General features: G+C 40.0%; 1 protein-coding gene and 1 non-coding gene across 5 annotated transcripts in view; both read left to right on the forward strand.

The window, feature by feature from the left end:
- The window catches only part of VTI1A (vesicle transport through interaction with t-SNAREs 1A), a 360713-nt gene that overhangs the window by 154482 nt on the left and 180103 nt on the right, over window positions 1-26128 (forward strand). The window lies entirely within an intron of this gene.
- Window positions 1776-1883, forward strand: LOC118759464 (U6 spliceosomal RNA). The gene has a single exon (XR_004996199.2). It is a non-coding gene; the product is annotated as a U6 spliceosomal RNA (small nuclear RNA).

Below are 26128 nucleotides of genomic sequence, written 5' to 3' on the forward strand. Positions count from 1 at the left end.
GTAGGATGTTAGGAGGAGTCTTTGTTGCCCAAGCTTGGTAACAGCAGCTCGTGCTACACTCCAGGAGCTACTGTGCTGAGCAGTAGAAAGTCAAGGGTTTTTAAGCTCTCATCCTCCAATCAGACTGAGAGCCACACAGTACAAACAAGGTTTCTAAGTGCAGGAGGCAGACAGGGAGTTACCAGAGCCCAAAGTTTTCCTGTAGTTAATTACTCTAGCCTAGTACAGTAGGAGACAGGAGGGGCCAGGTATGAATCATTTCGGCACTGTCAGTTGTCCTGGTTTTGTTTTGTTTTTATTTTGTGTCAGTCGTTCTGAATGGTGGAAGGCAGGAGTGGCAAGTTGCTTCTTTCAGGCCTTCAATCAGCTTGAATGGTGCTAGAGAAGGTGGGAAGGGCGCTGGCAGTTAACCTGACAAGGGGTGTGAGCCATCCACGGCTGCACTCCATCACAGCAGTAGGCTGCAACACCTGTGGCTGGGGAGATGCTGAAGATGACCCTCGCAACCCTGAGGCAAATAATTGCATCCTGCTTTGCAGTCTGAGCCTTCCTTGTGACCACTAAGTTAGGGCGTTGTATTCCCAGACATTTTACAAGATCACACCCTGACTTTTCAGTAAACTATTTGCAGGAAATTTGTGATAAACATAAGAAGAAGAAAAACCCACAACATGTACCGAGGCACTGAATTCACACAGTATGATGGTGTGAGTAATGCCAGCTTTGGTGCATAGCCTCAGTTTTACCTGCAGTACATTTAACTGGCCTTGTCCAGTTCATGTCATCTTTGGTGTTCTAAGGAAAACACAGGCACTACACACTTTTCTAGTGAGTTTTTCCGAAAGTTTTTTGAAGATCATCTGGTTAAGACCACACTGTGGCCACGCCTGTGAAAATGCAGACAGTCCCAGTAGTGTCTATGAGAGTTCAAAGAGCCCAATGATTAGCTGTTGATGCTCTAGGTAAAAGCCCGTAAAATCAATAATCTCTTGAGCCTGGTAATCTCATTTTCTTTTCAGAGATATTTCCCAAGCCAAAACTCCAGGCAAACTGCAGTGTATAAAGTCAAAAAGAATCCTTGACTTCGAAAAGATCATTGAAGTCATCTGGTCCAATTTTTACCTCACACCACAAGTCTATTCTAGATAATTGATTCTTATTTTATAATCTAGTGAATAAAATAATTATGACCAAAAGGAGATGTAAGTTTGCATATAGTTTTGTCTTTTGCTTGTATGTGTGTGTATTAATAGCTTATCACCTAGAACTTTTGACAAAATATCTAAGAATTTTTCTTCATCTAAATGTTAGAATGAATCTAGACTATCCAACAGCAAAATTACAAGTCTGACAATTGCCATCGGGTTGACTTCTGCAACTTTCTTTAGTGCAGTCAATTTCCTGCTGTTAATAGATACAGATACAGTTATAGAGATATAGAAATATTTTAATGCCCACTATTTGTAATGAAAACTGTCCCAGCATGGCGACATTGACAAACACTAATCTTAAGCAAGAAACAGATGTTCTTACTAGAAATATGCCACTCTAAATGTCATTACCATAACATGATGTTTTTGGCATATGAAAGTTGAGTCTTAAAAAAACAAAAAATGTGTTGTGTTTAATTTAAAATCTGACAAAATGGTTATCTTTGGTAAAGACAATTTGTTAAAAAAAGAGTAACAATGGTCATTTTTATTTGAATACAAATCTGTGAGTTCTCAAAGGAAGTCAGTTTTATTGTAAGTTTCAAGATTGAGGTATCAGCATCTGTGCTCGCTTCGGCAGCACATATACTAAAATTGGAACGATACAGAGAAGATTAGCATGGCCCCTGCGCAAGGAGATATCAGCATCTTCATGTGATTAAATATGGATCTAGTCTCATATCCTACTGCCAGGTACCTGATCTATCAAATGGAAAAGTTTCCCCTTGAGAAGTTTAAAAAGGTAAACACGCTTTTAGTTAAAATTAGCAGAAACTGAAACAACAGTTTTTAGTCTCAGTTAAGCTGAGACTCCACTAATTACACTAAAATGGCAATCTGGGTCTCCCAAGTAGGTGACAGACACTCCCCTAGTACTTGGGCCATCAACTGCCACCTCCCAGGATGTGTGTTAGCAGGAAGCTAGATCAGAACCAAAGCTGAAAACTCAACCGAGACACTGTGATGCGGGATGCGCGATCCCTGAGCTCAGTGCCTGCCCCCAAAGCCTGCTTCTCCAAGGAGTTGTTTATAGATAGGAACCCACAAACATGTGTTCTTTAGGTAGCTAAGATATGTAAATCACGTTTGCAGCAAGGCACTCTAAAATATTGATATTAGGGAGAAATAAATGCGATAATAGATACTAAAGGATGTATGTTTAGTCAGTTATCAATTTGTCTTATTGCATCTGAGTATTTCACAGATGTGACTTTAAGAAATGGTTTTCTGCTGTTTTAAAAACTGTGTTTTTCCTTCTTTAAAAAGCACATATGTAATACACATACACATATTCAGTCATTTCAGAAGAGTTCCCATAATATTAGAAATCTTAGAGGGCGAGTGTATGCTCATGTATATATAGTAGCCTTCTAATCATTGAAAAAATAATTTTTAACATGTGTTTTTACAGATCTTAAAATTAATTGTTGTACTTATCACTTCACACTTGGTTCCTAAAATTTTTCCTCACTTGAAAGAACAAACTAAGAACACATTTTAATCATGGTGGCTTCCTGTTTGGGTGGCCATCATTGCAAAAGGTGTCCAGAAACACTAAGGCCTCCCTCTTCTTGCTTAGCTATAGAACTCATGCTCTAGCTTGGCTTTTTTTCCCTCCATTTCTTCTTCTGCCTTTTTTCTCTCTTTTTTTTCTCCCTTCTTTTGCAGACTCTTCACTGTCTAAGTTAAAATTGATTAGAACGCATTAATTTTTAAACAAGCGTCACATATCCTTAACTGAGCCCTAAAAGGTTGGAAGGCTTCATGGTGTAGTCTGATCCAAAACTAAGTGAGAAGAATTTTAAAAACAAGGGCTGCCCTTCATTAGCCCTCCTGCTGTCTCCTGATGGGCTCGGTGCACCTTCGTGGCCATGCCAGGCCAGGGCAAGCCCTGCCGCCGTGCACCATTTACCCTCTGTCAGCAGCTTCAGTCAGAGCCTGGGCATACCATACATGAGAGTCTGTCATGCGTCAGCCTCAATTAAGCTCATATTACAGTGCTTGAGAAACCCAACTGCCTCCTGTTAACCATTTTGTTGTTTTTCCTTTTTGTTTTCGTCCATCTTTCTCATTCCACCATCTAAAAAATTATGTTTGATAGAATGCAGTTATTTTCCTCCTGTTTCACCTTTTTACCAAGAGAAACAGGTTTTAGGGGAGGGAACTTCTATAGGTTCTAAGACATTGATTTTACTTTTACAAGTGTTCTCAGCATCTGAGTTTGTTGTTGAAGGAAAGGAATTGCAGGCTACCCTCGCTGACATTTTATCCCTGTGCTAAGCCTGGCTTTGAGTCTTATGAGGCGATTTTGCTTGAGGCTTTCAGGAGGATGGGCGTTCTGGGCATCCAGCTCCATCACCTGCTGAAGCGCTTCTTTGTTCACAGCCCATTGTTTACTTGCATCCTTGTCCTGTAAGGTGGTGCTGCTTGTCGACAGCAGTAGTTTATGTCTGGGTGACTGTTTTGTGGCTTACCACCCTAGGCTCCACCACGCCAGCTGGCTGACCAAGTGAATCTCACAAGAAAATAAAAGGACTTTCTCAAAAAAAAATTTTTTTTAGATAAATAACATTGAGACAATCTTTCTTTTCTTTTACTGTGTATCTATAGAACAACCCCAAAGAGTATACAGGTAAATTTTGACATCATTGAGCATCTCAAGGGATTTATTGAAATTCTGTGGGCCTGGTCCATTTGTAACATCAGAATAACCTAAGAGACTGTTGTCAAATATTGGGAAAGAAATCACAATAGTATAAATTCTGAGAGGTCCCTGGCAGCAGACAAACTTTTTAACACAAAGCAAGGTCAATGCCACAGTTGCAAATGGGGAGAAAAATTTCTAAATGGATTTTTTTTTGGCTTTTTCCATAAGCACATCACCAGCATGGATAAGTAGCCTTAACTAGAATGCTACTGATGAAGCAAGCCTGGGAAACAGATGGAGTATACAGATAATGGAATTTGGCTTTCCAAAATATGTGTGCTAAAATTATTAGTTGAGAAACTGAAAAAAATCCATAATTTTATCCAAAGTTCATTTTAGCAATAGGTTAAAGATTTCCAATAAGGCTGTATAGCTGTTCATGATATCAGCTTTCTGAAACACACATATTAACTTAAAAATTCAAGTTATTGAACAACACCCAGAGTGCAAAGTTATTTGAAAGAGTCGACTGTCCCAATGGTTTAGCAAAGGCAAAATTTTCCTGAAATATTGTTGAATATGTTGGCTAACACATGATAACATGAAGTCTATATAAATTAGTGTTTAGGAATATTTCTAATATTTCTTTTGTACCCCAGGTACAAAAAAATATCTGTTAGATATTTTCAAGAGAGTCTTCAATTTTTCTAGAGAACATGCATCTTTTATAATAAGTCACATATCAGTGGTGTTTTCGGTAGTTAATTTATTTATCAAATGCTTTTGAGCCCCTATTATGTGACAGACATTTGGGAAGTCAGTTGAGTCAGTGGTAAACAAAATAGATATCTCTACTCCTTATGACCTTTCCAGCCCAGTGATGGAAGTAGCCATTAAAATCTATCAATTTTACATCATATTAAGTAGAGTGATGGAAGCCAAGAGGGTGTTTAATAGAGCATTTTTTTTAATTTCAATCCTAAGGGTCAGGAAATCTTTCCTAAATAATATGTGATCTGAAAGGTAAGTAAGAGTTAAATAAGAAAAGAGAGTAGAGATGGGTGACAGAGATAATTCACTAGGAAAAGAGCCAATTGCAAAGACCCTGGGCAGAGCGAACACAGCCTACCAAAGAAGGCAGTGAGGCTGGACCAGCACAGGCAGCGAGCTAGAATGTAGTAGAGATGTGCAAAAGGCAGGCTTGAGAGCTAGATCGTGTCTAGCCGCCGCATAGACTCTAGTTGGGTTTTGCCATTTGTCTTAAGGACAGACACTTTCCATTTGTAAAATAAGAGGATTCAGCATTAAAATTCTGAACCTAGGAGGCTGTTGGAGATAGGCAATATTTTATATTGCTTTACCTGACTTCAGAAGGTAGATACTAGGAATGTCAAATGTCTTAGAGTATGTGGGATGTTTTCACGGACAAGGCATCATGGTACCCCAAATACCAGTAGTGCCTCCAGTGGAAATACCGTGCTAAACAATGACTTGGATGCTTTTCTAGTCTAGGATCTGTTATTCTGTAATAAAACGAAAATGTAGGTCTCAGGAAGATAATGAAATTAATCATTGTAATTGTACTTAATGCTCAAATCCTCAAACTCTTGTACTGGCAAGAAAACCTGAAATCCGTCTTAGTTGAGACTCAAGGAGTGCTTCTATCTATAGTGTAACTGGATAGGAGATAAGTTAAAATATATTATGCACTAAAGGATTTTCAAGAACACAATGGGAATCTCCAAAAGGAGAACAAAAGTAAGAAATTAAAACCACAATGGAAAAAAAAAAGCTCACGGAGAGCAATGAGATAATTAAGTAAGAAAACCCAAGATATCCAGGGTCCGAATGCAGCCAGCAGCACTATTTGATAATCTAGACACTGGAGTGCTTGCACACTTGCCTAAGAAGCTTTTCAGGTAAATACACACACACACACACACACACACAAATGGTGGGATGCTAAGCTTGAAACTCTTCTGTTTAGCCAATATTCTTGAAGAGGCTTTAAATAGTTCTGGGTAATTCATGCCTACTGTCTTCCAGCAAAAGTAAATAATTTTTGTTTTTCTGGAGGAAAACATCCCTTAGGTTAGGTTATATAAATTCTCACAGTTGGAGTTCAATAAAAAGTGAATTTATAAACAAAGTTTATCAAACATACAAAGAAAAGGGAATTTTATCATAAATAAGAGTCTAATCAAACAAAAGAATACACAATCTTACTTCCCAAGGTCTTCACATGTTAGAATTATTAACATTGAATACAATAGGACTATGTATGGATGTAGTATATACAGAAAATAAAAATGCAGTTTTTAAGCAGTGAAGCAGCATGAGACCATTAAAATGACCATAAAAAGTCATATAGAACCTTTTGGAATTGAAATCTAGATGAATAGATTTGAAAGCAGATTAGAGAAAGCAGGAAAGACAATCAGTGAATTAGACAATGTTTCTAGAGAAATTATGCAGGGTCCATCACAGGGAGAAAATGATATGGACAATATGAAAGAGATGTTGAGACATATATGATAGAATCAGAAGACCAAGAAGATGAAAGTGGAGTCCCAGAAGGAAAATAGCAGGAATAGTGTTTTTATTACATAGCTGACAAGCTTGAGTTTGACACTCCTGTGCCACATTGTAGTGCCTGAATTTGATTCCTAACTTCCTGCTAATACGAGGATGATGACTTTAGTAATTGGGCACCTGCCATCCACGTGGGAGAAGTAGATAGAATCCTTAGCCTCTGTGGTCAGTTCCAGCCATCGTCCAACCATTATGGGCATTAAAGAAGCAAATCAGCAAATGCAAGTTCATGTTTTCTATCCTCCCCACCTTTCTTCTCTCCACTGTTTGCCTCCAGGTTTTCAATTAAAAAAGATAACAGATGAGAATTTTCCTAAGCTGACATATGTTCACTTTTTTTGTTTCAGAATGTAGACTAAACAGAATAAAGGCAACAAACTTAACATCTAGATATATTGTAGTGAAAACACAAGGCCAATAAGAAATCAAATCAGACAGAATTTACCTATAAACAAATAAATTATTTTAAAAGCAGCATCTCAACAACAATTGAAGACAAAAGAATAGAATGTCTCCCAAGTTTTTTTTTCTAGTGATTTTTTTAAATTATTTTTTGATACAATTTAGTTGGCAGTGGGGCTCTCCCTTCCCCCTCCCCCAAATTCCCTCCCCTCCACTCTGTTCTCCCCTCCAGGTTCATAATGTGTATCCATTGTGAATTTTAAGAGAAAATAATTGCCAGGCTAGAATTGTCTTCACAGAAACTATCTTTCAATAGCAAGAGGAAAACAATATTTTCAGATAAAGAAAAACTAGAAGTTCATCATCTGTAGATATTCACTTTAAGAAAACTTTATGAAGAACTGTTTCAAAAAGGAGAATCACTCCTTAAGAAATGAGTTAAGGTACAAGAGTGAAAATATATCAGATAAAATTTTACAAGATGAAAACATTTATTTTTCTATTTTTTTTTGTTTTTCAATTTTGGCTCTGCATATGAGCATACTTTTATTTAACATATTTATTTTATTATTCCATGATACAGTTCCAAAGGCTGTGGGATTTTCCATCTTCCCTCCCTCCCCCACTGACTGCCCCCACATCATCACAATAGTGTAGTCCTTTAAAATTGATTGCAAGTCCATCATTCTGCTATTTATGTGTATCCTGAATTGTAGGCATGGACAATGGCAGAGTCCAGCATTGTATTGTTAAGATGCATTCAACAGATTCATTTGGGAGTCCATCTTTTATTTGTAAGTAGAGATGCACACTGCATTGTATCTTCACATCTGGATGTGATAGTCTCTATTACAGTTACTGTATATCCCCTTACATGAAAAGCCATAAAACACAATCAACAACAGAGAGAAAAGTAGGAGATATGCAACCACACGAAGTTAAACATGCTACTGAATAACCAATGTGTTGCTGACAAAAGGAAAATCAAAGACCTTCCTAAAGCAAATGATGCAATTGAGTGACTTGTGAGCCAGTGAAAACATTAGTAAGAGAAACAAAAACTTTTTTTGAATGAGTTAAAATTAAAACAAAAATATCAAAGCCCCTGAGATGTAGCAAAAACAATATTGAAAGGCTATTGATCTTCTATTTTGCATGAAGGTTGCCATATATCAAAGAGAACATATGATGTTTGTGCTTTTGGGATTGACTTGTTTCACTGAGCCTGAAGGTCTCTAGTTGTAACCATTTGGTCGCTAATGATAGAATTTCATTCTTTTTAATGGCTGAGTAGTATTTCATGGAGTAGATGCACCACAGTTTATTTATCGACTCCTCTTTTGATGGGCATCTAGATTGTTTCCACATCTTTGCTATTGTCGATTGTGCTGCTGTAAATATAGGATTATATATATACATATATATATGCTGTAATCCTATATGATATATATATATATATAATTATATATATATATATATAATTTCTTTTGGATATATTCCCAGCAGTGGGATAGCTGGGTCATACGGCAGTTCAATTTTCAGTTCTATTAGCACTCTCCATAAAGATGAAAACATTCAAATGAAATCTAAAAAAATTTAGATTTGCATTGACAATTTACATTAAAAAATAAAGACATCATTGAAGAAGTCACTTAAAAATAAAAGAACCAAATCCTTGCTATTTTGTTTTGTTACTAGAAGCTAGGAGAGGAGTAATCAGAGTTAAGCTGCTGTGAGGGCATAAGGATTTTTTTTTTTTAGAAAGATGTAAAGATGCTCATTGACTTTGAACTTTGTTACAAAAATATAGTAAAATTTCAAATGTGACACATAGAATAAAAGAAAAATTGCCTAGACACATTTGTAGATGCATTTCTGTATAATAGCCAAAGAAATTTAAAAATCGAAGTGCTATTTACCATGGGATAAATGGTCACCTGGGAATGAGTACAAGAATAGATGAGGCCTAATTCCTCTGCCCAGCGGCTTGACATTGAGCATTCTCTAAACCTCTTCATCTAGAACGTTGCAGAAATGGTAGTACTTGCTAAATAGAATTATGAAAGTAAGTTAAATAACATTTAATAGTGTGTTTACACCACTAAATGAAAGTTCCCAATGAAAATTAGACTAAACAAAAATCCATGGGAAATCAATTATATGATATAAAGTATAAATGTCCAAAGTTGATACAAACCAATGGTTAGGAAGGAAGAGATAAGCTAAGGCCTATGGAAGGGAGGATTGGTTCCAAGAAGAAATTTGTGAAATAGATTATTTTTTTTTCTTTTAAGTAAATTTTTGTACCAGGCCTTAAACTGTTGGTAAAATTAAAATATGGGTACAATAACTGGGTGGGCATTACGTCCCAGGAATGCTGGGAAATGTTCCTGAGTTTGCCATGGCTAGAGACAAGCAAAATATCCCAGATGAACAGCAGGGAAGTAGGAAGCAGATAGATTAATGTAAGGTGGGAAGGACAGGTTAGAGGAGATAGAGTGGAATTAGAGAAATGGATTTTGTTCACATAGCCTATCATGATGAGGAGCCAAGTATTACTTAGCTGTCAGATAAGAAGATGCCTTGGGAGTATCTGTAAGGCAAGGTAAGCAGATCCCCTGGAACAATGCCTGGCACATTCATAAACACAGTTTGTTTTTGGTTTGTTTAAAGAACTTACATGTACAGTGCTGTGGGTTCAGAAGAATGCCATATTGGTAATGTCATGTCAAACTAAGCTAGAGTTTGTTTCCCAACTGAATCCCATGATTGAAGGGATAAGTGTATGCATGGTCTGAGCCAATCTATTGCATCTGCAGTAAAACCGATTCCTTAGGGAGAAACAGTGGAAAGGGAGCTTATTGGGATAAATATGTGAAACATGACATGATAATGCTGGCAGTTCCTCTACCCTAACTTACATGTGCATACACACGCGGAGGGGGTGGAGTGTGCAAGCATATACTGCCAAGGGTTGTGCAAGTATGGACAGCTAAAACAGGTGTGTGGATTGACATCCCAGGAGTGCAAAGCTGCAGGCTCTGTAGGGCTCCAGCATCATCAGTCTCATGTTAGAGGCTGTGCTGACACCCCAACCACTCTCCTTTGAACCACTCACTGCCTCCACCTTGGAGGCCCCCAAGCTCCAGAGCTGGCCTGGTGCTGCTTTAACGTTGTTTCAACAGAATATACACACTATGTTTGTTTCTTATTTCCAAACCATACCTAATTTTTACAGAGCTTTTCTCTTTAATGTTTTGCCCAGATGCACATCATCATCATTCTGCTCATGACTAGACACAGCTGGGGGAAGAATGTCCGCTAGATGAGACTTTAATTAACTTCCTTCCGTGGGAGCAAAGCTGGGGCTGCAACACACAGGGAGCTTCCTTACCTTTTCCCTGACAACAGAACTTATTTGTTTGCCAGCTGAAGAGCAGCAAGATCAGGTGGGAGGAGGGAGCTTAGAGTGAAAGAAGGTGATTCCAGCCAGGGAGGGACTCAGTTGAAGGGGCCTGGGGAACAGAGAAGATGGCTGTGCAGGTGGTTGGGAAAGGTCTCGACTCCCTGGATTGGGTTTTTAGTTTTTTAAACTGTTCCACCAGAATCTGGAAGTGGTCCCAGCACTTTTAAAGCTATACCACTAAAGCAGTTCTGGCAACAATGTGGAAACCTTCAGTAGATAAAAGCATACTGTTTTTAGGATTGGTAGGTTTTTTTCATATAATATTAACAGTGCATGTTGTTCCTTTCATTTGCTTATTACTGCACTTTAATGGAATTTTCATTGTTACTGGACTATAATTTTTTAAAGGATTTATTTGTTTTTATTGGAAAGGCAGATTTACAGAAAGGATGGACAGAAAGACCTTTTGTTCGCTGGTTTACTCCCCAGTGGTCACTACAGCAAGAACTGAGCTAATCCAAAACCAGGAGCCAGGAGCTTCTTCCAGGTCTCCCACACAGGTGCAGGGTCCGAAGGCTTTGGGTCATCTTTGACTACTTTCCCAGGCCGTAGACAGGGAGCTGGATGTTAAGTGGAACAGCTTGGACACAAACTTGCACCCAGCACTGGATCCCAGCACTTGCGAAGAGAGTTAGCCAGTTGAGTCGTTGTGCCAGGCACTGTTTTCTGCATCCTAAAGTCAGAGAATTCAGAGTCCTTCCTGGCTACTGTTTGTTGATTGAAGATGAAATTTGTGTAAATATGGCCTATTCTCTTCCACCCTTGTGTTTTCAGTAACTGCCTTCTGTACCAATGTCACTTATGAACTCTAAATGGATGTATACATTTACAGACGTAAAGCCCTGCTATTTGTCCCTGAGCTTTTCCCTGAAGAGTTATTCCACCAAAAGAAGGCCTCATGGTCAACTGTCCGCACTCATGCTTCATCCTGCACCCCTCTGTCACGGAGACAGGTGACGTGAGTGGAGTGATGGCTTTGAGAAGTGAAAATCCTTTTATACTTTATTTTCTGAAGTTTCTCAAGTGCATGTGGCCACATCCGTGTGCCTCTTGCCAGCATCTCAAAAAAACAAGACATGTGGGAAACTGGGCCAGTGTTTCAGAAATAGATCCCAAAATGTATTTGTTTTTAGAGTTTTAATATTAACTGGGGGGGCCAGCATTGTGCAGGCAGGTAAAGCCACTGCCTGCAATACTTGCATCCATATGAGCTCCAGTTTATTTCCAGTCAGCATCACTTTTGTTTCTTTTTATTTCATTTTTGATGATGTTTACATAGTTGAGAAGGATGCATGCCCATGTGGACTACTGATTAGGGTGGGAAGGATCAAGGAATGGGGGACAATGGATGAGACCATTGTTTCCAATTTTCTTTTTCTTCTTCCTGTTTCTGGGGAAAGGGAGATAGAAGGGGAGAAGCTGTACCCAACATCCCATCTCCATCAGTACTTGAGTATGGGGGATGGCCACCTGATGTCATCCTAGTGTCCCCTATGTGGGGGCATACCCCTATGGCACTACTCAGGTGGTTTTGATAGCTCTGAAATGCTGTAGATCTCACCAATCCAAGGATGAAAAAATCTTTCCAAGGCCCATTGGCTGACATAATCCACCTAAGAGTCTCCATTCACCCAGATAATTGCTGTCAACATTTAGCTGGGAGAGTTGTCCAATTTGTTCTGCCCTCCATTCTCTGCTATAGTACCATGTGTCCTCTGCAAGCCCCAATGGACTACCATATTCTCCGTGTACATCTGGGCATGCTGTCTACTGCACAGTCTTCAGCAACTGAGGAGGCCCAGTTCTGATACTTAGACTCCACAGTTAGACCACCGACCCCGTGATTGTCCCATGGTTGGAGTTCTGAGTCCAAGGGTTCAGTTAATGGGTGTGTTGGGGTAGTCCCCAAAGAAACTTCATCTGAGGTGAGCCCAGACCTGACTCCTGTGTGTGCTAGCCGTGTGAGCTTTGGCTCATGTGATCTCCCACATCAGCCTACATGCACCCTGGTGATTGCAGCTGCTGGATCAGCTCCACTTTCAATCCACTTCCCTGCTAATGGCCTGGGAGAACACTGGGAGATGGCCCAAGTGCTTGGTCCCCTGCACCCATGTAGGAGACCTAGAAGAAGCTTCTGGCTTCCTTCATCTAGCTTCTACCTGGGCCCAGCCAACCAAGCCATTGCTGCCATTTGAAAAGTGAATTGGTGGATGGAAGATTCTTTCTGTCTCTCTCTCTCTCTTTATTCATCCTCTTCTCTCTCTCACACAAACTATGCCTTTCAAATAAAAAACAAAAGGCATTAATTGGCATGAAGCATACCAGGTATAGCAAAGTCTGTCCTAGTTTCTGAATTTTCTCTGCTTGCTTCATCTGCAGAGTTTAGCTCTGACTTTGGTAATCTTAATGCCAACCAAAAGTACTATTTTTGTGTATGAAATTTTATATTTTTGGAATAAAAAGTATCTTGATGAAAGAGTTATAATAAAATCAGGTAGAAAAATAAAAGCTGTAAACAGTTGCATGTATACTTCTTTATAATGAATTAAGAATAGATTATGAAAGGAGTGCAGATTGGCTTTGTTTTAAATGTAAACTAAGATTTGAAATATAGAATCTTTAATTCCTGTAATTGATTTTTTTTTACCCTGAGTTAATTTGTTCATGTAATCTATGTTCTTTTAAGCATTTTTAATAGCAGGACCTCTTTCAAATGTCTCAAAACTTTTTGTCAAAAGAGCTAGAGCTTCTGAAGCTGATTTAAAACTATGAATTAAAAAATCTGAAGTATAAGTTAGCAGATTAGTAGAAAATTTTAGCTGTGTAAATAAGAATATACTCTAACTTAAGTTTTCAAAATTCCAATTATGGCTATTCAAGTGAATTTAGACAAGCTGGGTTTGTTATTTCTGGAGTTAATAAGCAGTTTCACAAGGTACTATATATCACTTTTAAAGACATGATAAATTGTCCCTAATGGTATTGTGTGTATAAACTGGAGCTGTTTCTGCTTGTATATAATTCTCAGGATTGGGTGGTACACCTGAAAGGGCTTGCATTTTAATGGGGCCTTTTTAGCACTTTTGCACCTCGTATGTTCAGGATTATGTTTGATTGATGACTTTAAATGTGCTGGCATGAGAGATATGTAGATCTTAATGCGCTTAAACCATTTGTTTTCCAATGTCTGTAAAAGGCTCCTCTGTTTTTGGGGTAACACTTTATCCTTCTTAAGTAAACAGAAATAGGTTTCTCGGAGTTTGCTTTTTTAGCATTGTAAATCCAGCAGGAAAAAGACAGGCTAGAGGCTTTTAAGAGAAGACTCACTATGTTCCCATTTTATTAGAGTAACCCAAAATGTGTGTGTGTGTGTGTGTGTGTGTGTGTGTGTGTGTGTGTTTCACAGCCTTAAAATCCCTCCTCTTCTACATCTTCTCTGTCACCCCCTGCCTCTGTCTGTCTCTGCACATACTGAATCTTTTTTCCTTTGTACCACTTGATACCACAGCCCCTCTCCAAGACTGCTGTTGGCTCAGAGATCTTTGGATCCTGTCATCATCTTAAACAGCTCCAGGGTTGGCTTCTGTGTGGCCAGGGGATGTTATCCCCAGCAGTCTCAGAACAAGAGATTGAGGCTGTAAACTGAATACTGGTTCCCAAAAGGCAATGGAACTTACTGCACAAGCCTGAAGGTGTTTTATAATCCACTCCTGCCGGATTCCTCTGAGTTGCTTTAGGAAGGACTGAAAAAAAACTGCTGGTGAGGATTCCCAGCTTCTGGTTAACAGTCTAGGCGATGTTCAGGAGAAAGGGGGGAAATTACTTCTGCTAAAAGAGCAGATGGTTTTAAGAATTTAAGAGCTGATTATAAATAAGTTAGAAAAGAGAGAGCTGTGTTGGTTAAAGGCAGCCTCCACTGCTACGCAGAACTCCTGGCTACCGCGGTCTGTTTGCACACACAGGCCTTGAGCCCAGGCACCCAGTTATCCGTCTTCTTTTGAGAAAAGAGACCAGCATGGTACTGATAAACACATTTGCACTTCCGTCTCAGATATAAGCTCTGGGGCTCGAGAGTTGAAAGCCTCATGATCTTACCCATATTTATAATATGTTGCTAATTAGCAGTCACTGTCCTTGTGATCTTCCCTTTGTCATCCTCTTGAGGCATCCCATTTCTTTCATTTCCTTCCTCGCCATCATCAGCAACGCTAAATGGAATATGGATTATTCTGGCAGCAGGGTAGTTTGAGCCCCCTGATTAGTCTAGGATGAAATGTGAAGAAGGGTAGCTGTCTGCGATGAGCTATTGTGTCTCCCTGCTTTTGAGAAGTTATTTGGAGTTCTTTCTGGGTTGTAGTGTATGCTTACTAGTGATTGCTTTGTACATAGACTCTGGGATTCCTGGAAGAGTGTTTTTTTTATAATATATATTAATTTTTATATTTTATGTTTCCAAAGGAATCTTTTTTAGATTTTGGTTTTGTTTATTTGACAGACAGAATGATAGGGAAAGAATCAGACAGAGATCTTGCATCCACTGGTTTACTGTCCAGATGCTCACAACAGCCAAGCCAGGGCCAGAAGACCAGGACCCTACCTGGGTGGCAGAGATCCAGGTACGTGAGCCATCACAGGCTGCCTGCCAGTGCACACATTAGAAGGAAGCTGCTGGAAAGGAAAACTGAAGCTCAAACCAGGCACTTCGATATGGGATGTAGACATCCCATTTGGTGACTTAGCACCGTATCAACACATCCATCATTAGGATACATGCTTATGAGCGAAGTGTGAGTGTGATGGTTGAAGAAAAGATCTCAGGACCAACTCAGAGCATTGAAACCAGTTCTTAAGCACCCATTTGCAGCTGCTGCTGTCACAGCTTTACTCTTAGTTTAATTCTGTGAGTTGTTTGTCTTCCGTTTTATACCAAATAATCAGCAAGTAATTTTTCACTTGTATTCTTGCAGTTGTTTATTGTAATGGGTATTTATAATAAAAATAAGGGCTGATACATGTGTTCAACTGAGTGCAACTTTGTGAATACACCTGCTCATGCACAGGTATGTCTGAGTGTCAGAGGTTACTGATGGCACCTCAGCAGAAATTACATATAGAAGCACCCTGTCAGAAGCATCATGGGTACTGTAAATAAAACATTCATGTAGGTTTGTGTTAGAGAAAGAGAGAGCCAACTCCAGGAGCTTACACAAGGAAAAACTGAGTCCTACGAAGGACACCTGTGTTCAGTAAAGGAAGATAGGCTAAAGGTTTCCCAGTGGTCAGGCCACTTCTCCCAGTGTCACCTGGAGTGCTATTCTGGGCTTGGTTTTTAGACGCTTGTGCATTTGCCATCTCCCATATAAATGGATGGAGGCATAATGTAATAATTTTACTGAGGGAAGTATTATTTATAGATTCACACAAATGCAACCACAAAACCTTCATCATGACTCTGCTTCCAGAGTATTTTGTTCTATTCGGACTGATACAGTGTTTAACCACTTACAAATTAATTGCAACTACAAGCTAGCTAGAATATTCATCCACTAATGGCCAATTAATTAAGATTATTTAATGTTTATTACCCACAATTTCCTGGCAGATAATTGGTGCTCATTAAATATATGTTGATTCAGTCTTCCCTGTCTCAACTCCATCTCAAATGGGTCTTTCAAATAGTGAGCTTTGAATCACCTTGAGTGATTTTTTTTTAATGAAAATTTCTGTTACCTTACCCCTAGTTAGAATCTCTGAGGATAGACCTTGAGATTCTATATTTTTAACAAATTGGGCAGATAATCTATACATTCTTAAGTTTAAGAACTACTGCCTGAAGTAATAAGATTGAATCAATAATTGATTAAAATACCTTTAATTATCCAGTTGAGACACTAGAGATGCCGAAGTGCTGTCACCAAGCGTATTTTTAAATAATTATGTAGAGTCAACATGGATAATTCTAATAATTGTGTTTTCAGTCATTCCGTAATTCATCCTTATTGCAAATTGCTCATGTAGAATAGAAGTGTATAAAGTAAAAAGTGCACAGCCTTCCCCTTCCTGCCTCTCACCCTCTCTCCCAGTCCCAAGTGTAACCACTGTAGGTCAACATTCCTTATTGGAAATCGGAGATCTGAGATGCTCTGGAAACCTGGCAAGAGGCTCAAGACATCTGGGAATACAGAGCGGTTCACATTTCAGAGTTTTTGCTTAGGGATACTTTACCAGTAAAGTCTAGGCGGATATTACAAAAATGTTTACAAAGTCTGAAATATTGGTGATCCCACATATCCTGGATGAGGGGTGATCAGCCTATTTTAACTGTTGATACAAATGCTTTGAGATTTCTTTTTCTATGTAATTATTATACATTTTGTCTGTATGCAAACATGTTTATATATACACACACTGGTATATATATGCATGTGGATCTATAGCTATATTTACTTATATTTGCTCATTTATTCTACAAGCATTTGAGCATCTGTCATGTACCAGGACCTGCTGAGCCAATAAGAGCCAGCAGACTATTGAATATAGAGTCAGCAATTCACTCTTCCAGGAGAACCTACCCTCTGAAATTGGGACATTTATTTAATTTATTTAATTCAATCAAACAAATGTAAAATGTAGTCATGGTACATGCTCTAAATAAAAGCACAGCAGAATGAATTACAGGGTGTGCCACTTTTGCTACCGTGGTCAGGGCGTGCCTCTAAGTTGACATGCAGGCGGAGATGTGAATTAAGAGAGAGGAGTGAGTCCTGTCAGTATGTTGGGGAAGAGGACGGATTCCTCCTACAAATGGGCAGAGACTCACAAGATGCTGTTCTGCCCGCTGTCCTGCCCCTTGCTGTTTCTGTCCACACGTGATTTATGTGTGCATGTTCAGTGTCCATATATGGATCTGAATTATTCCTTTTTAGTGACTGCTTAGTTTTCTATAAAATGTCAGGGCCAAAAAGTAGCGATTCATGGGATGCTGGGCACTTTATGCTTTATCTGTATAAACAACAGTGTAATGAAATTTTGTGAAGCTATAACCTTGCTGTTTGGGTATTTTAGGCTTCATGTTATAGGGTCTGTGGCAAAAAGAGATTATTTGAAATGTTTGGATCATGTCAGTGAAATGCAAAGCTATTTTCCAGGAATAAAGAAACCAGACCTTGGGATACAAAAATGTATGATTTTTTCAATCTACATTGAGATAGCAGGGATGAGGAATGTCCAGCCCATGCACCTTGTAAGACCTGTGAAGTTGTGGGGTCTGACTCTACCAAGGCAACTGCAGGCAGTAGTTCAAATGCAATGCATCTGTAGCAGGCTGATTTTTAAGTTGATCATTTTATATGTACCATTATAAATATCCAAATGGCCTCAGTAGAAAAGAATGACTACCCATCTCTGAGATTTAAAAAAAGATTCACTTACTCATTTTCAATTTGAAATTGGACCACAAAGAATCTTACATCAAGTTCTTATTGTAAGAAATGATATTTCACTCTTTTCCGGTTCTTAGAAGTCATTCAGCTAGGGCCGATGTGGTAGCCTAGTGGCTAAAGTCCTCCCCTTACATGCACCAGCATCCCATATGGGCCTTGGTTCTAATCCCGGCATTCAGCTTCCTGCTTGTGGCCTGGGAAAGTAGTCAGGAACAGCCCAAAGCCTTGGGACCCTGCACCCACGTGAGAGACCTGGAAGAAGCTCCTGGCTCCTGGCTTCGGATTGGCACAGCTCTGGCTGTTGCGGCCATTTGAGGAGTGACTCATTGGACGGAAGATCTTCCTCTCTGTCTCTCCTCCTCTCTGTATATCTGACTTTCCAATAAAAAAAAAAGTCATCCAGTCAACAATCGAGGCATTCATTCTCGTTCAGAGAATTGTAACCTGTTTGCTTTCATTTATATTTATAATGTTTGTTGTGTTAGTTTTTGAACATCCATTTAATCTTCAGTACTGGTGTCTATGTTATTCTATATCCAGAAGCACTTGATCAAAGGTATATTTTGTCTTTAAAATGTAAGCTTTTATTTAATTTTTTTTTCTTTATTTGACAAGCAGAGAAACAAACTAACAAAAAGCTCCCTGTTACTGATGTACTCCCCAGATGGTCAGAGTGGCCAGGGGTGAAGCCGGCCTGGGGAGTGCTATCCAAGTATCCCTTCAATTGCTTGCAGTATCCCCAGTGCCTCTCAAGGTCTACACTGGTGGAAAACTGAAGTCAGGAGGCGGAAATCAGACCCAGGTGCTCCAATGGGAGGTGCAGTCGCCTTAACTGGGGTCTTAACCGCCAGGTGAAATGCCCATGCCAAACTTTTTTTTTCTTAATTATAAATACAGATAAAATTGCATCACCTAAAGATAACCAATGCTAGGATTTTGGTTTATCCTTCGCATTTCTTTTTTTCAGTGTATGTAATTGTGTCTGTGTTTACCAGGAGTTTTTTTGTTTTTTCTTAAACGGAGTTTTCCTTTTGGCTCACCCCATTCTGTCGATCTCCCGGAGTGCACCTGGTTTTCTCATCCTGCACGCTGAAAGTAGACCCGCAAACTCTCCTGTTGCCTCACTTGTGATGAACACACCAGTGGACTTTCTCAGCCCTGTCAGTTATATAGACATGTGTCTTGCAGACTGTTCGCCGAGCAAGTGCTTGCTGATGATGTCACTGCGACCTCAGAGCCCTTGGATGTTCGCCCAGTGGCTGTCATCCCAAGTGCACACCTGGCCTGCCTTAGAATAGCTTCCAACCCTCGGTGGGGAGCTTTCGGATCTGAGATTCGTGGTCTTCCTTGGGGAGGATAAACTCTCCTTACCCCGTCCCTTAGAGCTTCTTACTAGACCCCTTCATGGAGCGCTTCAGATTTTCACCATGGGAAAAAAAGTGTTTTTTGGTTTGTTTGGTTTTTTTTTTCATCCACATTATTTCTCAGTTCTCCCTCATTCTTCCTGTCCTCTTTCCCCAACACAGAGTTCCTGGGAAGATTGTTGGATTTTAACTGGAGGTGTCTGTCTTTTTCCCTCCTTGGAATTAGGAAGAAACAAAATCTTTAGGAAACGGGCCATTTTCTCCAGTTAGGATCCTTTTTGTAGGAAGGGGCTGTTGTTTTTGAATTTCCAGTAACCCATGAAGAGCCAGTATGAAATAATGTGATTTGAGAATCAGTGCTTCTGTAGAATTTTGAGAAAGGCTTCTTAGCAACAGTTTAGTCTTTAGGAATCTTATGCTTCTACTCCAGTTGTCAAGAGTGCTGTCAGCCAGTTGACTTAAGCTTGCAGAGTTTCGGTTGGCTATGGTTTATAGCTTACGGTTTTTTAACCGAGTAATTGACCAGTCCGTTTTGGGGGTTTAGATGCAAATAAATCCTTTGAACTTCTGTTTCCCTGTGAGTCAAATCATCCAGACATGTCACATATAATCCTTAATTCCTTCTGTGTAGTAAAATAGACAACTGTGTGACTACTGGATTTTTTAAAACAAAATATTATTTTTCTCAGTATTTTTTTTCTGAAACATTATTTTATACTATTTAACTGAGAACAGAGGCGAGAAGAACCATGGTAAATTAAAGAAACATGTTTATTGTGCCTAAAGGTATTTGTTTGTTTTTTTTTTCCCTAGAAATGCCCACTTAGTTCCCAATTGATCAAAAAGATGAAGATTCCGGAGAGTCTTTCTTCTGACAGATTTGATTATGTAGGGGTTCCTTTCTAGAGAACTTGTTATTTTATAAACACATGCATATGCATAATGTATTCTTCCCACCACTTCCACTTTCTGATCTGCACAGTACAACAGAGCATCCCATGGAGTCACAGAACAAAGAAAATCTTCACTCTGAAATTCTTTCCCAGAGCTGAAACTGTCCTCAGCTTCAGAAAGAAAATCCTTAGCCTACAATGAGTCACCTCGCTGGTCCGCTGAAGGGAGTTTGGGGGTACCAGCAGTGTGCTTGCCAGGAAAGGGCTGCACTTGGCATACTGACGTTGAGTTGGTTTTCTAGTACAGAATCAGGATTTGTGGTAGAATTCATATACGTCACTGCACTCGCTTCCCCCAGTGACCCAGGCTTGGAGGTTTCACTGATGTGAAACTTGCGGCACACTGAATTGGAATCACTTGCTCCAGTTGTGTTGCTGTAAATGATGGAGTCGGGATTTAAACCTCTCTTCCTCTGACTTCATTGCCACGGCATTTCTGTGGGGCGCAACGTGTCCTCTAGCTTGGACAGAAATTGGCTCTACCCTATGTAGCCAACTTTCCTTGTTTAAACTGCATTCAATCCCCACAAAATTCAGTTTATTTTAGGTTTATGGAATCTACTTCCTTGCAAAATCACCAGAAAAATGAAGAGTAATAACATTGTGTTTGTTACAATATGAGAAAGCATAGGGGGAGAGAAGGTCATATTGCTATGGTACTCAGGTGCACCGTGGAACTCCAGCTGAGGTAGGCATAGTCCAAAGAAAAAGCATTGTTCTTTAAACTTTATTTTTAATGAAGCAAAATTCACATACCATTAAACTCACTGTTTTAAAATGTACAAACCAGTGACATTGGCAGTTTCATGAAGTTGAGTAATCACTACCTTTATGTAGACCTGAAATAGTTTCATCACTCCAAAAGGAAACCCTCTGTCTGAAAATGGTCCTCCATTCACACTTCACCTAAGCCCAAGCAACCACCCATTCCCTGTCTATCACTATGGATCTGCCTATGCCAGACATTTCACACAACTGGCTAATATCATATAGGGCTTTTAATTCTGGCTTCTTTTCTTTGCATAATATTTACCTATATTGAAGCATGTATCAGTGATTCATTCCTTTTCATGGCTGAGAATATTAATTTTTAAAAGATCTAGACCCAATTCTGCTACAAATTGTATGGCTGTAAATTATTTTAGCATTGATAAAGTGGCATTGAGAAATATTCATCATAAAAGGGGGCCTAGTGGACATGAGTGTGACTTTTCTAGGGCCTCAGCCTCACGCAGAATATGTTACAGGTCCTGGAGTTGTATAGGACCAGCATTATAACAGAGAAGTAGGGATCACACAGCCTGAGCCCTCCCTGTGTGTCAGGCACCAGATTAATCTCCAGAAAGGAATTCTGTTCTTTTAGTCTTGCCCGAAACTGCAGAAACAAGTTTCTGAATCCTCCATTTTGCAGGTGAGAACTGCCTGCCTGCTTCAGGCATGGCAAAGGTGTTTCTGTAACTCCAGTCCACCAGCTGCCAGCCTGTGACAACAAAGGAAAGTCCCACCCTACATGCTAAGAAAGGCAAAGTGATTTTCAAAAATTGGAAAGAAATAATAGCCAAAGCACAAGGTTTGGGCAACACAGCACGATGAACAGGATGCCCAGGGAACCCAAAAGGCATTCAAAGAGAAAAAAACCACTGATAGGCAAAGCACATTCCTGGGGGAAGTAAGGTCCTCAATCCAAGAAGAACAACAGGATTGTGTAGATATGTAACTGAGAGGGCTGCTAACTCTTCAGGCAAATGTTTGTCCAATTCCATTTTGTCCCAAAGTGTGGACCTCCCAATTTTCATTTCATGGGTTTAAGAGCTTGCAATTAGCAGTTTAATCATCTAATTCATTTGAATAACATTATCAAATTGGCTCTAGGCCAAAAATAAAAAGCAGAACTCCCTGCCATCAAGTACAAAAAGAAATACAAGTCAGAGTTAAACTGAGAAAATAAAGATTATGGGGTGACTTTTGCCCTAGGGATTGAGATGTCTACATACTGGAGCTGTTGCTGTGCCACAGCAGGAAGAACTGCCTGTGATGCCAGCAGCTCCTATGGGTAAAACCTCCCATACTGGCTGCTCCTCTTCCAATCCTGCTCCTTGTTAATGGCCCAGGGAAAGCAGTGGAAGGTGGCCTGAGTCATTGGCCTCCTGCCACCCATGTGGGTGACCCTGGTGGAACTGTTGCCTTCTGGCTTCAGCCTGGCCCAGCCTTGGGTGCTGCAGAGTAAACCATCAGACGGAATAACACCTTTGTGTAACTCTGACTTATAGATAAATAAATCCAGGTGCCTAGGTTCATTACCCAGTCCTGCTCCTGACTGACCCCTGCACTTGTGTGCTCTGGGAGACAGCTAAATGGTTCAGTAGTTACATCTCTGCCACCTAGGTAGGTAACTTGACTGAGCTCTGTTCTGATTTCTAGCCTCAGCTCCAGGTTAGGGCTATTGAAGGACATTGGAAAGTGAACAAAGCAAATGAGGGTTTGTTATGTTTGTCTCTGTGCTTCTTCAGTAAATGTGCATGTGTGAATACACTATATATTTTAATTTAAAAGGAAACATTTCATCAGGCTCTATTTTTTTCAGTGGTATATCCAGAGAACCTTTTTCCCCCACATTTGATAAAGCCTTCCTCCATTTTCACTGCAAACAGTGGTGCAAGATTGTCCACTTAAAAAGTTTTGATTCATCTTTACTTTTTTCCCTCGGCCTGTATCCTATAAGAAATACACTTCAGTGACTTATGCATTTGGAATTGACTTTGTGGAATAGTTCACGGTTTTTCTTGCCCATAGCAAGACCACATCCATTGCAGGCTAAGGAACTAGACCAGTCCTGCAGAGACCCTCTGGCTGACTCACCTCTTTGGAGATCCCGATGATCTGGGTTTGGGTTGGTGCACTGACAGCAGCGTGTGCTGCCCTGAAGGCAGCTCTCATCTGCTGTGGACTGCAGGATGCTGTGCTGTTTAATTTGTGCTTTGGATTGTGCCTTAAGTGTTAAGTCACTTGACGATACACATTATTTCTGTCTCCAAAGTTTATCGATATTGTAGCATTCTCTCCCAAAAACTCAACACATACATACAAGCACTTACATACAAATTTCATGTTTTGCCCCTTTTAAAAACCAAATGTGATCCTGTCTGATTTTTCTGAAGATTTGGATACTTTTTTCTGATTTATGTCCCTGGGACCAGGTAGCTTTTCAGGCTATTTGTCTAAATCACTCAGCTTCTCCATTAGACCATTTGTTTAAAACTTTCTATGTAATTATCTTTTTTGACTCTCACTCTTTGACATTCTTTTCTTTATTGTAAACTTTCTTACGACTTTTTTATATGCCTGCTGAATTCTAAAAGGTGTTTATAAGCCTACTTAAGCTATTTTGTCTGCTTTTCATTAACTTTGCCTGCAGCTTGTAATCCATGCCCATTGCCACCCTCCGAGTTGGCCTACCTGTTTGTCGGGGGGCACCAGGGGCGATGGTGAACCCCAGATTGTTGAGTTATCGAGGTTCTTCTGTATCTTCTTTAAAGTAAGCAAGCAGAGAATAACCTCTGTGAGTCTCTTTGCAAGAGCTGCTACTGCTTTACAGTCATCTCGGACTGCAAAGTGAAGAAAGCCGGAGCTGCGAGTGACTTGATTCATTAAATGAGCCAGACACTGTACCTACTCACAGGGGTGGGGAGGGCCGGGGGGAATAAAAAGTGAAATTGTTCTTGCTTTCAAACAGTGTCCACTCTGGAAGAGAGGATAAGGCACACCCCTGAATCCTGTTGAGTCAAGATACAGTAGCTGAAGAGTTTGGAAATAAGAAACTGCTTTTGGTGGGGAGCAGATGCAGAAGGAATTCCTGCCTGACATAGCTTTTTAGCTGAACCATGAACGCTGAACAGAATTGTAGAGAGTGGGGTGTGGGGGGCATTGCAGACAGCGACCTGCCTGGACAGTGGCTCAGCTGTGGCCACAGCCGGTCTGACCAGAGCAGAAGTTCTCCGTCACAGCTAATTTTTGCCCCTGGAGAAAAACTGATGGTGACTGGAGGCACTTTTAGCTTTCACAATGGGAAGAGAGAAGCTGGTAGAGCCTAGGGCTGCTCTACCTTCTTGCAGTGCACAGAGATGAGCCAGTCTAAAATACCATCAGGTAGGGCCCAGTGCAGTAGCCTAGTGGCTAAAGTCCTTGCCTTGCATGTGCTGGAATCCCAGTAGGGCACCAATTCATATCCCAGCTGCTCCACTTCCCACCCAGCTCTCTGCTTGTGGCCTGGAAAGTAGTAGAGGACGGTGCAGTGCCTTGTGAACCTGTATCCATGTGGGAGCCTGGAAGAAGCTCCTGACTCCTGGCTTCAGATCAGCGCAGCTCTGGCTGTTACAGCCACTTGGGGAGTGAACCAGCAGATGGAAGATCTTTCTTCTTTCTGTCTCTCCTTCTCTCTATAAAATCTAACTTTCCAATAAAAATAAATAAATTTCTAAAAAAAAAAAAATGCCATCAGGTACCCAGGCTGGGACCATAGCCAAAGAGAATTAGGAAGAAGCCTACAAGAGTATTTAGGTCTAACATTTCTCTGGCTGGTTTGTAAGGCTTGGGTTGTTCTTGGCAGGCATGACCGAAGTGGTGTTTGAAGATTAAGTCATCAGCATATGTTGATGATTGTTAACAGGGAAGGCAGGGAGGCCAAATAGGAGGCTTTTGCACTAGTCTGTGTAAGAGAGAAGGGCAGGAATGGAAAAAAAGAAACAAATAAGAGAGCTGTTTCAAAGGACAGTCAGGGAAGACCTAATGACTGGCTCAAAATGAGAAACAAAATAAAGATTCTTAAGGAATTGAAATGTGTCAGTTTTCGGAAGCCTCCCTTGATTTTCCCATACTTAACTGGTAGGGGGAAGTCAGACGCCACGATTTCCATCTGTGCCTTCTGAGTTTGTGGGACTGGTGAGGCAATCAGAGTGAAATATCCTATAAGTAATAGGGAATGGGGATTTAAACTCAGAATAGGTTAACAGAATTTGAGCATAGAACAGGAATAGTTTGGGGTTTTGTTTGTTTGTTTGTTTGTTTAGAAAAAAAAATAACCACAGAAGTTGAATGAAAATCTCAAAGGAGATTGTTTGGAGATTGTAAGAAAGAAACAAAAGGCAAGATCTTGAACTGCCAATAATTATAGGGTGAGCTGTGGAAGCAGCACCTGCAAGGGAGCAGGAGCTGGGGGGAGCTGCTCTACTCACAGTAGGCATTCTGTCCAGGTTCATTTACCGATGAAGAGCTGTCAAAGTCAAGGCCAAGTGTTTCATTGTAGCCGTCTCCTCAACATGGTAACAGTTTATATAGGGGCAAGAATCTTAAGCTAACCAACCTAAGCGTTTGATTTTCTTTTTGATATAAGGGTTTTATACAGGGATACATAAATATAATTAATATAGCTTAATATTATCATTTGCATCTTTATGTTTGCTCATTGATTTTCTTCTGCCTTTGGGCAGTGTGCTGGGTTGGGAGTGAGAATCCCATATCTTTCGTAATAGATTATAAACTCCATCAAGGATAGAACTGAGCCTGTTGACTTTGGCATATTACAACAAGGTGTGTTCAGTGTAAACGAAATGTGAGGGACTGATTCCCAAAATAAAGAGAAACAAGCATGGCTGGGCAGGGGTGGGAGGAGCGACCAACAGAAAAACAAAATCATTCAGTTTAACTGTCATGAGTGTGACAACTGGGATGGGTCATATATCAGAGGAAATGTCTCACATTTCTGATTTGTCAGAAGGCTGGTCTGTTCGTCCATTACCTCGAAGCCTCTGTCAGCCATCTATTTCAGAATAGACTTAACCAGACAAATATGTTTAATTCAACTTAAATAATGAACTGGAGGCGTCTTTGAATGGTTCCATTTGAAACATTACAATTTGTACCTAGACTTTATTTGGTCATGTTCTTTTTCTAGACACAAAATAATGAGGTCTCTCAAGATTGTGCAAGTGTCATTTATTTTGAAATGCTATTTACTTGTATGATATTTGTTCTTCACCCATTAGAGGGTGTGAA

This window comes from Ochotona princeps, chromosome 13, assembly GCF_030435755.1.
Source record: "Ochotona princeps isolate mOchPri1 chromosome 13, mOchPri1.hap1, whole genome shotgun sequence".
Lineage (NCBI taxonomy): Eukaryota > Metazoa > Chordata > Mammalia > Lagomorpha > Ochotonidae > Ochotona > Ochotona princeps.